The sequence below is a fragment of the Marmota monax genome, unplaced genomic scaffold (genome assembly GCF_021218885.2).
Source record: "Marmota monax isolate L192 unplaced genomic scaffold, Marmota_monax_Labrador192_F-V1.1 WCK01_AAM20220418_F8-fsc00011, whole genome shotgun sequence".
NCBI lineage: Eukaryota > Metazoa > Chordata > Mammalia > Rodentia > Sciuridae > Marmota > Marmota monax.
The window spans coordinates 6,163,509-6,176,580 of record NW_026693082.1 but is presented as its reverse complement, the minus strand read 5'-3'; the positions used below and the strand labels follow the sequence as shown (position 1 = coordinate 6,176,580).

At 40.1% G+C, this 13,072-nt stretch overlaps 1 protein-coding gene across 1 annotated transcript in view; it reads right to left on the bottom strand.

Moving 5' to 3' along the window:
• The window catches only part of B3glct (beta 3-glucosyltransferase), a 103,707-nt gene that overhangs the window by 55,206 nt on the left and 35,429 nt on the right, over positions 1–13,072 (bottom strand). The window lies entirely within an intron of this gene.

Sequence of the window (13,072 nt, the reverse complement as noted above, 5' to 3'; positions counted from 1 at the left end):
GTTTTTATCATAAATCACTGGAACCGAATATCAAATAAACCTCGTTGCTTTCATTTATATAGTATTTATTTCAACTTTCAAGTACAAATATGAAATGTAAAAACAGTAATCAAATTAAATCAGGCAAAAAATGTGGCACATTAGAAAAAAGCAAACTTAAAGGATAAATTAGCATTTACCCAAGAGAGTACAGGATAAATAATTCAGGCCTTTCCTACTGTCACTTCTGAATTATGCAGTAATTTTCATTGTCTTTTAAAACTTGCTATATATATGTATGTATATATACACACACACATACATACACACACACACACACATATTCATGAAGGATTATATAAGAGCAAACATTCATATGTAAAGAAACTAATGATATTACTATTTGCATAAAACTGAAATAATGATGAGTGGATGCTAATGTGAACTAGACAAGAAAAGAAATTTAGCAAGTACTTTTTAAAGTTTTACATAAAGATAAGTGCTAATGAGTTACAAAGTAAGAACCAAAATTATGATGAAAACTTTTTAACAGTGAAAATATCTTTATGTTAAATGGGAAAAAATAGACACGATTTCGACATTAAAACAAATTCATATATGAACAGGAACTAAGGGAACGAGAAAATGAAAATATTTGTATCAAGATGATAGAATGATGAGATATACATTTTAAGAGTCCTTTAGGAGTTAAAATATAGTTAACTTTCTTTAAAAATTGAGGGAAAATAAATGCAACTCAAAATGTGACTTCCAAACAAGTATGCTCATCCTACTTATAGGACATGTATAATATTAACAATTATTAACTCAGATATTAACTGGCTTCCCTCTTCCACCGCAAGTCTGCTTTCCTGACGGATACCAGGAGATAAGTTTATGAATAACTTCCCCCACCACAATAAAAATGCCACAATGGTTTCATCAGAACAAAGGAGTCAAATCCTAGAATGAAATAAACCCTGTGGATTATTAGTGGATCAAAATCATCCCTGGCTTTGTTAGCTTTCATTCACTAAAGTGTACAATGGATTTCATAGAGGCTTCTATTTGTGACCACAATAAGGGCCACTGAGGTTCTTCTCCTTGTATCTCCAAATAGAAACACTTCAAAAACTTGCACACTTGTCGAGAACAGGCTCCAAAGGTGTGTGAGCACTCCAAAACATAAAGTAGGTTCTACCTTCACACTCAGAATCCTAATTTTGATTTACCATAGAGTAAGCCATAGTCATCTTAAGTATAAATAAATTTTAATCTACTAATCCTCAAAAGGCCCAAGAACTTTTATTCTTATCATACACACACACACACACACACACACACACACACACACACACACACATATGGAGATGTATTAGTGCTTCTGAGATAAAAAATCAAAAAGGTCACAATTAAATCTTCTATCAGATGATCGGATCTTCTTACCACTTGGAGTTAAAGTCACAGATGTTATATATGATTGAGACCTCCTCTAAAAGTGCTATGCCACCATCTTGCAACACTTTAAGCTTCAAAGCAAGGGTTTTCAATAAGTCATTGGATAGGGATGAAGAGATTTCAAATGAAAAAAAAAATCAAGGGAAGAGTAAGAAAATGTTCTATGCACATTATCGGGAGCTGTTTGGAAGATGGTAAAGGCACTCCTGTATGCAGGAATCATCTGATATCAATTTAAATGATGCCTAAGCACCAGACCTTGCTACTATTTCAAATCTAAAAGGTGATGCAAAATTCCACCCATAATGAGAAAATGTCCTAACCGTTGCAAGCATGAAAGGGCTAGAAATTAAATGATAAAATGTGAGCAGGTGACAGAAAAGGGAAAGCAAATGAAATGTTGATTGCAGGAAAGAAAAAGTCAATGTTTGAAAATGGATTAAAACATGAATATTTAAAATATCATAGATAACTTTAATTATTTGGTACAATTGACTTTGAAACACTTTTGCCTATGTCTGGAAAGAATTCAACGATTTAGCTGTTGATCTCTCCTTTGGTCAGGAGACAATTTCCTAGTATTTGCAATTTGGACTTACCTTAATCTAACCTCTATGCTTAGAAGAATATGGACTGTCTCGTTCAGACTGAATGCTAAATTAGAAAGCAAAAGCCAATACATTTGTTAAGTATTAGGCAGAGGTTCTAAAAGACTGAATTCTATTTCAAGACCAATTCCAGTTAAACTGTAATTCCAAATTCCAACTATCATATAGTTCTGAGGCACTGAACTGAGCTTTTAAAACTAACAAATAAATTATGATGAAAATTAACATCTGTTTATTATTACAGTTTCTTCCATAAGAGGTAAGTACATCTTATGAAGATAAAGGATGTGTAAAATGCTGTTTGGAACATACTGGAGACAGGTTTACTAGCCATTAAAATCCAGTATTCATTTATGGTCCAGTAGATTATAAGTGATGCTATAATAATACACTTTCCAGGAATCTGAGTCTACATTTAAAAATATATGTACTATTTTGCTTTTTCCAGACCCCTGTCTTACTCATTAATTGTCCTTTCCTAAAAAGAAAAATACGGCATCTTTATTTATAAATTTTACTTGACAAGCTATTTACTTTGAAATACATTACTAAGTACATTTTATGGCTTATATAAATCTGTCTTAACTAATCATTCATTCTCTCAGAAAAGCAGTAAAGCTTAGCATTTAAGGACCTGATTTCTGAAGATTAAGTACTTGCATCTGAATCCTAGCTTTTATTTTTTTTCTAGGCTTGTGATGTTGAAGAAGTTCCTTAACCCAGCTGGTGCTCTATCTCAATTTCTAATGAGATAACAAAATCAAATAAGTTAGTACCGGCCAAACACTTCGCACATGGTAATGGTGTGAAGACTCCTACTGTTTTACAATATTTGCTGAGCAGCTACTATGTGGCCGACATTGTTCTAGGGACAAAGTGAACAGTTGTGATAAAAACAGAGTCCCTGTCCTCCTGGATCTCATGTTCTAACGAAGGAGACAAATAGTAAGTAAATAAATCTACCAGAAAATGTCAGGGACAAATGCCATGAAGACATAAAGCCAGGTAAAGGGATAGGATGAAAGGTCACAGTTTACTGACCGACAAAGAAATCACTTCCACACATCTGCTAGGCTGAGCTGCTGTGCGGGTGATTCCAGCCCCGCCAGCAGTGCAGAGAAGAGCTTTGGGGCCCATCAGAACAGATGCTGGCCTGGCTCCACCACACAGGAGTGATGTGAGCATGGGAAAATCACTTAATCTATGTCTCAGCTTCCTTGCTGCAAATCAGGAAGAATAACAGTCACTCACAGTTAAATGAGCTCATGCTTGGAAACAGCAGACAACAGGGCAACAACGTGAGCATGAAATAAAAATGATGCTGATGAGAATCAATAAAAGTCGGCTTTGATTCTGACTCCACTTTCCAACTCCGTCTCCACTCCCAACTCCAGCCCCATAAACTAGATTCTTCCCCAGCTCCTCAAACTCTCCAGAGGAGCTCATCCTCCTTCCTTTCATGCACTCACTCACATTCGGTGAGACCCCTGGTTCACTGCCTCCATCCATGGGAGTTCTCACAGCTGCCTGCGGGAGGACTCTTGCAGACTCTTAACTCTTTCAAGGCTTAGTTCAAATGCCATAAACCCTTGCTTGCCTTTCGAGGCAGGGGTGGACGTGTGCTCGCCTGTGTTCTCAAGTCTGCAGGGATTTAGGCAGCAATGCAGCTGCTGGAACAGCATGTTCCCCTGACGAGAATGGGAATCCTGGAGGGAAGGCAAGTGCCACGTCCAGCACCTGGCACAGGGTGTGGCCGTCTACAGTGACCCACAGCCTGGGGAGGCCACCTCTGCTGGACATCACACTCAAGGTCCCATCTGCACCTGCATGAAGCACCTGTCTCCTCTATACACTTGCATGCTCTGGCTCTTAACTTGACCCCACTGTCACCACCAGCCCCTATGTCACCACCAGAAGAGAGTTCTAAAGTGACCTTCTACTTTGGGACCCTAGCTCCAGATTCAAAACCCTGCTTGACAACATCCAACTGACCATGCCGACCCATCGCAGGGCCTCCCCCCTATGCACTCAGGGAGACAACATCTGGCCTTTGCCCCCTTAGTAGTCAAGCTCTGGCTTCCTCCAGAGTCACAGGAGGAGTCTCCAGGATAAGGAAGGGGTTCAAAGACTGGGCAGCCAAAATAGACTCATGAGTTCATAACATGGTCTTTCAAATAGCACAAAGATGTCATCATTGCTGGGCAAAACTACCTTGAGTTGCAATGTTCTATTTCCTGTGCTGCACAGAATATACTAGGTAAAGACACATGTACAGAAGATGCTTCTAAGAATGCCAGTTGTATATGTGAAAAGCAACAGTGTTATTTTAGTGAAAGAATGTGTAAAAACAATCTGTTTGCTCCTGGGGCATCCTGCCCATGCCCTTTCACAAAGTGAATGTTTGACAGATATTTTTTAAGTGAATACATGAATAAATTCTTATTCAACAGCAATATAATAAAGTATCCAGTTTAATAAAAAAAACTATGAATATGACTACATAACACCTGACAATTTGTACCTCCCTGCAAAGGACTTTTAGTAAGTAATTAAACATTCAATTGCTTTCATCTCAAAAGGAAAGTTTAATGATAGCCTCAAAAAGATGAGGCCATAAATTACATACATGATTCTCAAAGCTAACCTTTTAATGAAGTACTTCACACTGTCTCCAATAAAGCAAACTTCTAAAAATAGAAAGCACCAGCCCAACTTTCTCAGGCTTCTTCACACTAATCTATTAAAGGTTTTGCCAGCTCTCCTGGCTTATTTTATGGAAATTAGGGTTTGGTTTTTTTTTTTAGATCTAATGAGCCAAGGCTTGATGAACTCATCTCCAGAACATGGTGATTTCCAAAACTTTCCTGCGAACAAGCAAAAAAAGTATAATTTATTTGTAAGGTTGAGATTCTGCCAGATTTTAAATAAGGATTAGAGTCTCCTCGCAATAGAAGGCAACAAAATTAGAAATGTCTGTTCCCTTCAAAAGTTATATACTTAGGGGTGGGGAGGATGGAGAGGTTTCTAAGCAGCTATGTTAGCTCCATTTGTCCTAAAGCTGAACAGGTCATCTAATATTTGTTCCTCATTCCCTGCCTTCCCTCCGCCCCCCACCCCACAAATAAACTTTTAATCATCTCCCACTTTTGGAATTATTTTATGTTTTTGGCAAATTGCCTTAAAAAAAAAAACAGAAATATAGGGCTGGAGCTGGAGCTCGTGGTAGCATGCTTGCCTAGCATATTTGAGGTCCTGGGTTCAATCTTTAGCACCACATAAAAAGATAAATAAATAAAACAAAGGCATTGTGTCCATCTACAACTAAAATAAAAATTAAAAAAAAAACAACAGAAACATAATGTATCCATGGTTCTGCCCATTTCCCCAGTCCTACCTTAATTCCACACTCTGTCCTCTGCCTCTGACTCCTCATTCTGCAGGGCCTTACATCCCTGTTCCCACACAATTCCCTGACCACACACGACCTTCAACTTGTGCTAAGGTTAAAGTTCGCATTTCAGATTCCTCAAAGGGTGCCTGGATCGCTGTTTTACTAGTGCCTACCCAAAACAACACAATTAAGCCCTTCATATTCTTCCCTTTATTATTCCCAACTTAATCTTATTGTGAAATTCCTTTGGAGAACAATAATGGGTTTTGATAATTTTAGGCAGGTGATTCATATACTTCTGAAGCTCTAGGAAAGGTTATTTCAGTGTAGGATAAGAAGGAAAAACTAAAGAGGCGCGGATGACAGCCTTTCTTTCCACCCTAACGAAAATTCAAGACACTCCAAAGAGTCGTCCCCCAAGACTGAGCTGTTTTCTCCCATTTCATGTAATAAAAAATAAGAGCTGACACATAAACATCCCTTCAGGAAGGATTTTGTTACACTCAAAAAATAGAAGTCAAATCATAATTGGCACACAGATGCTGTTCACATAATAGACATTTAAAACAAAATAAATCCAAGTGCCTGACTTATTAAAAGAGTGTCCCACAAACTCAGCTGACAGATTTCACCTCCAATTTGCTTTTTGACTGTGTATCTCTTAAAATGATCAATCTTTAAAATTTCACATTACCCTGTCATCTGTAATGGAGGGAGGGGGGAAAAAAGAACTCAGGAACCAGAAGAATGAGAAGTTATACTCCATTTATGTAGGATGTGTCAAAATGCATTCTACTGTCATGTATAACTAATTAAAACAAAAATTTTAAAAAGAAAAAAAAACATAAAATTAAAAAAAAAAAGAACTCAGGGAAAAAAGTGGCACTTCTTCAAAATCTCTCTTCCTCTATCTGAAGACATGCCTTTGGGAACCCCCTATTGATCAGCCACACACCCCATATTCTCAATCTTCTTTTTCCTTCATGGTAACCTAAAAGGATCACTAGTGCTCCAAACACATACTTTGTGCATGCAAATGGTGTCTGCACAAATTTTATAGTAAAAAGACTTGAGAAGACAATCCATGAGGCTCTTGACAATTGTGATATCTATTTGAAGCCAAGATGTACAGCACTGTGTCAAGATGTGAGTTAGTATCATGTGAATTATGCATGTGAAACCAGGCAAGTGGTGCCTGCACAAACTCCAGTCTCCGTTGGCATCACAAAAGTTGACCTCCACAGCAACTCAGGTCTTCACCTTCCAGAACTATATTCTAATTTTTCCTTTTCTTTGATTTCACCAAAGTCTTCTCTTTATCCTTTCTGGCTTCACATGCACAATTAGCATGATATCAACTCATATTTTTACAAAATGTTACGCTTCTTAAATGGCTTCAGATATGTATCAGAATTCTCAAGGACCCTGTGTATTATCTACAGGTGTTCTTTTACTATAGACAAAAGTGCCTAATACAACTACCAATGCTCAATTACCAATTACTGATTAAATACGTTAGTACACTTATTCTGTACTTCTAATTTCCATGTAAGAAAACCTCACTTATGGTATGAAAAAATGTACCATCTTATAAGTAATTCACACAACTGAAATATCCTTTCTAAATTCCTTTTTAAGCCTTTGCACCACAGCTATCTAGAACAGCCTTCTCCATGTAGAATAATAGTCAATAAAGTCTGCTGACTTAATGATTAGAAAAAATTATAAAAACATGTAACATATACACTTCAAAGTGACTATATACTGCATTACAAGCTTCAAAACTGGAGATGGGAATGACAACCTATAAGGATCCAAACTATCTCAGAAAATGAGGAAAAGTTTCACCCCTCTTGTAACAACAAAAAATACAGTTTAAATTTCAGATAGAATGTTAGTTTAGGCTCCTGTTTTGGGTTTTTTTTTTTTGTTTTTGGTTGTTTGGTCTTTTTTGTTCCCATTGTAATGATGAAAAATGTTTGTGTTTATAATAAGACTGCATTTTAGCACCTTCAGGCAAAACAGGCACAGGTAATGACTTGCCAAAGCAAAGAGAATATGTAGAAGCAGATGCATAATCACAGAATCCATTAAATTTTTGCACTTTAATTTTTTTGGCAGACTTTCTAGTCAAGTGCAACCTGACAGGAGTAATGAATAAATAAACAGCAGTTCAGACATCTGGTATTGTGGGAGGCATAGATATTTTGAGCTATCAAATAAATATGCAAATGGTTTAAATTAACTACTGATTTCCCCTCCCCCACCCAGCGACATTTGTGAATGTTCACAGTGGGAAAATCTATGGAGAAACCAAAATTTACAATCTGAAGGCTTCCTAATTCAGGACCCCATGACAGGAGGGCCCCATACATCTCACACATTAGTACAGCACACACTGCCACACCCTGTGGTCCTCCCCGGAAGAGACAGTATCTGCCTCTTAGATTTCCCTTATCCCAGCTTCCACAGCAGACTGGGCTGCCAATTCTTTTTCAAGAGCATATCAATTTCTTGAAAAAGGTCCCAGTTAAACCTCAATTAGGGGGCCATTCTGTCTCTTTAAGATGACATTGCACGCCCCCCCCCCCCACCAACCTATGCATTTCAGCATTTATTTCTCACAAGTTGATATTGTTTCTCTATCTTCATGCAGTTCCAGGGCAGGACATATCATCATTGCCCCCCAAGAATTGTCTGCTTGTCCTATCTCTAAAATGCTATTCGTGGAATAAACTAGAATTAAAAAAAAAAAAAAATTTGTAGTTGTATCCGGACAGAATGCCTTTATTTTATTTGTTTATTTTTTATGCGGTGCTTAGGATCAGACCCAGTGCCTCACACATACAAGGCAAGCACTCTACCACTGAGCTACAGTCCCAGCCCTAAACTAGACTTTTCATCACATGATAAAAATCTCTACAAACAGAAAAAAAATGATGGAATATCAAGTATAGTTTCAAATTTTAAAATCTTGCTAGCCATTTTAACTTCCTAAAGACTTGATCCAAATATGAAACTACCTAGGCCTTGACAGCACACTCAGCATGTTTTGAATGAATTAAATCCCAGCGCTCAAGTTTGTGATAACTCCTTCAGTACTCATAGCTGACTTCCATGCAAGCAAAGAATTTTGAAATAAAAACAGACTATCTTGTAATTAGAGGGAGGGTTCCCTATCCCTTTAGTATAGACTGTTTACTATCACAAAAATTAAATGTTGGAGGGGGTCGCTTAATGATAATACTTAATTACACGTCTTTAAAAGTAATATCAATATCGCCACCTAGTGGCCATCTAAGTCCCCTAACTCAACAGGTTGTCCAAGCTGCAAAGTGTAAATATAAATAAAAGACAATATAGTGCACGCATACCAAAACTGAGTAGAAGCATAAAATAAAGTATAAGAAAAATACTTTGAGGAATTAAGTTTTTCCTGAGTTTTGAAAGCTGAGAAAAATGCATCAATGTAAATACAGTTTCTAACACTGTACATTTGACATTCTACTAGGTGCCATGGGAAATATGAAGGCAGTTTGCTGTCTGAAGGCAGGGCAGATGCACAGTATCAAGTTAACCATAAGGGAGTCCATGAAAAATGCCAAAGGGCACCCCAGAAACCAGGTGTCAGAAGATAAAATTTTCCATTATGGTACGCTGGGGTTACCAGCAACAACATAGTCTGTCAAAATAAAATAATAATACTGAACATTTTTTTAAAAGGATATTTAGACATTCATTATAAAACAAGTGAGCCTTGAAGACATTATTAAGTGAAATAAACCCATTACTAAAGGGTAAATACTGTATGGCTCCATCATGTGAAGGACCCAGAGTATCCCAACTCACAGAGACAGAAAGTAGAATGGTGGTTGTCAAGGGCTGTGGGAAAGAGAAATGGGCAGTTGTTGTTTGATGGGTTCAGAGCCTTAGTGTGGCAAGATGAAAAGTTCTGGAGATGGGTTGCCAACCTGAATGTACTTGACACTACCAAACTGCACACTTAAGGGGCTGATTTTGTGATAGGTGCTTCTGAACCACAATTAAAGATTAGAATGGAGATAATAATGACAGTAACATGAGCCAGCTACAACACACTCGCTTGTAATGCTTCCTGGGGTAAGCGCACAGGCAGGAGTCCCAGGAGAAAGCCCTGTAAGATGGGCAGCTTGAGATGCCCTAAGAGGCCTCTCTAGAGAACATCACAGGACTGGACACAATTTGAAAGACTGAACCTGGGGTTCCCAGCATCACACTTCACCCTTCTCTCTGCACCTCTCTGTCCACCCCTCAGCCTTCCTAGAGGGCTGCCCTTGCTCTACCTGGCCCCCAGACACCTGTCTTCCCTAGGGTCCACTGCCCTTTTACTTTCCAGATACCAGCCCTATGTGTTGCTAAGGCTCAAGTCCACCAGCTCCTGGCCAAGCCTTTTTCATGAGCTTCAAACAAATACCCAGCCTCTGGCCACTGACAATACCACTGAGGATATGACCTCTGCAAACACACAGTCAGCTTCCCCCACTGAACCTGCAAAGAGCCATCCTCAGCCTCACTTAGCAGCACTACCTCACCTGAGTCCTAGCTGGGAGTGATCCTTCCTTCTCCTCAGCCCATGCCTAAATCCTACCATCTGGCCCATGAACCTCCATGTCACTCCTGTCCAGATCCAGTGCTTCCCCACTGGCTGTGGTGAAGGCCCAGCAGCATGGGCCATGCCCCTGAGCAGCCCTGCCCCAGGATAATCTGACGGCCTCAGAGTGAAGCCCCTACCCTGGTCTTGGCTCTCCTAACACCATTGTCCCACAGTTAATGGAGGCTGGGCTTAAGACACATATCCAACCAGGTCTACTCCCGACGGACCTCTCTAGCAGGAAGCTTCAACCAGGGGTCACTCTAGCTGTAACAGTGATTGGAGGATACCAGGAGCCAGAGACACCAAACATCTCACACATCAAAGGGATGGTCCTTAAAATGCCAATAGTGCCCCCTAAGAAGCCCTGAGAAGGCCTGGCTCCCCAGGTACCTACAGTTCCTTGTGACCATGTCTCCATCTCCCTTCCCAGGCTGGCTTCCCATATGGCTGAATCCCAGCTGATACCCTCTCAGAATGGCAGGCCCTCACATTCCACACCTCTCACCTGGCTGTCCTACCTGCTGGCCTCCCCTCCCATCCCTGACCTCAACCTAACTGGAGCCTGATATGCAGGACTTGGCTTTCACAAGTCCCTCCTTAAGCCCTGTATCTCCTCTTTAGCTGCCCACTTCCCCTCCCAGCCATGATGGGGACCCCTCTTTTATGCACTCTTCCATCACGGCACTCCCACGTTGCTGTAAGATTGCCTGCTGACGGGCCTGTCTCCTCTCCTGGACTTTATCTTCCTGATCTTCATCTTCCCAGTACTTTGCCCATAGTAAATCTGTAAATACTGAATGATGAGATATGCATAGATAAATTCTTCTACAGACTAGGTGAGTCCTTCAGGTGTAAAAAAAAATCCTAAATTTAACAGAGACATCAGTTTGTTCCCCAGGACCCATCCTACCATCTTCCTTTTAATGGTTAGACCCCCTGAGTTCTGGCCGGACCCAAGGCCACTAAACCAGACCTTGCGTTTCTCAGCCTTGGTATGCCTATCTGATTATGTTCTGGACAGTGGTACATAAGGAAAGGGGACATATATAACTTCAAGGTCCTCATCCTTGTCCTCCACACACTGCAGGGTGGACAAGGACAAGATATCCAAGAAACCTGGAGCAAGAAACCTGGAGTAGAGCCTCCTACCCCAGCCTGACCACTGACTGGGCTGTTTGGGAGGGGAAGTAAATCTTCTACCTTCCTTAAACCATTTTTATGTTGTCTGTGTTTAAACAATTTTTGCAATTTGAATACCATATATTAGATACTTCCTTTGTCTAAAGTGCTGTGAAGAGATCCAAAGAAGCATCTGCCTTCAGAGAACCTGTGACTTAATGCAATATGTGTGCATGCGTGTGTGTGTGTGTGTGTGTGTGTGTACACCTGGGTGCATGTGTATGCCTGTGCATGACCAAAGGTATCTATACTGTCTGGAAGGGAAGTGAAAAGGAACTCCTATTACAATAGAAAAGAAAGCAGCTCTGAGAAAGAAGAGATAATGAATTTCGGGATGCAATTCAATTAATATTCACCGAAAACTCAGGCTAAGTACACACACTGCGCTTGGTTCTGAGAAATCAAAAACTTAATAAGACACATTCTTTTCTCTGCTCTCAAAATTTGTAGGAAAGATAAAATGGTAACAAGCAATAATACAAAGTGAAAAGTACACAAAAGAATTTGTACAAGATACAGAAGCGGGACCACAGAGAAAGTGCTATGCAAGGGAGGGTCAGGAAGGGACACAGAAAGGCCTCCTGGGGATATGGAGGAAGATAAGCTCAACTCCTGCAGAGCCACAGAGGCACGGCAAGGTGACCAGAAGAAGTTTGAAATTGCTGAGAAGCAAAGCTCAAAGAATTGAGTGACAGGAGACAATGCTGGGATCCAGGGGCAGAAACATCAGTCAATAAGCTTTGGTATAATTACCCAGGCAAAGGGGAAGAAACATGGAAGCCTTCCTCCACTCTGCTGGATCCACTCCCTCTCAGCTGCCTGCCATCCTGGAAGGGACTGGGAATGAAGCTCATTGGTAGAGCATGTGTTTAGCATGCACTAGGCCCTGGGTTAATCCCCAGTACCAAAAAACTAACAAAATAAAACACTGGGAGACACCAAGAAGCTCCAGCCAACACACATTTTTCATTCCTAAATAAAAATTTGTCATGTTCTGTTTCAATGAGAACCTTAACCACCCTCCCACAGGGTCTATGGTCAGTTTTAATCACCCAGCAATCTTGCACCTCTAGGCCCTACTTTTTGCAGAGCCTCCAAAGAAGGGTAGGCACATCCAGCCCCTAGAATGACCCTCCCAAGTCTCTTTTGTCCTAATGAGAAAAAAAAGAAAGAATTTTCTTTGTATAATTTTTTATATAATTTCTATTACTTCCCACCAAAAAGTACTCTCATGCCTTATCCCCACTGCAGACCAAGTCTCAGGAACATTGTTCTGCTCCAAGGTGCCCTGTAAACTAAGCTTCCCAGATGAGTGAAGGGGAAAGGTAGGAGAGTCAATGATGTGTACTCATCTACACAAAAGAAGAAAAATAAGAGTAGACAAATAGCAGAGAAAGTATGGGGGTAAATTCAACCAACTAGATTTTGTTGGCAAAGAATGTTATTATCCACATTAATGGCAAAAGTTACTCCTGTGGGTTAAATACATGGGGATGACACATAATCCACACACGGGTCTTTCTCTGCAAGATGGAAGGCATTTCTGAGAACAGGCAGGCACACAGGAAAAAGGGTACCCTTAATTCATATATGAGTAAGCGATGCCTAACTGTACACTGACCTGCCAATATTGTGTAATTGTGGTCACATGATTTAGGTTAGTGGCCAAGGTCCAGTGAAGCTAGATCCAGTTCAAGTTTGTCTGGACACAACGGAAGGACTATTCAGGATACTGGTGCTCCTCTCTTTGCAGCAGCCTGCATTTGGCCACCCCCTAGTGCCTCCACCAGAACTGATGGACCTTAGCTAGTCAAGGTTGCTGTA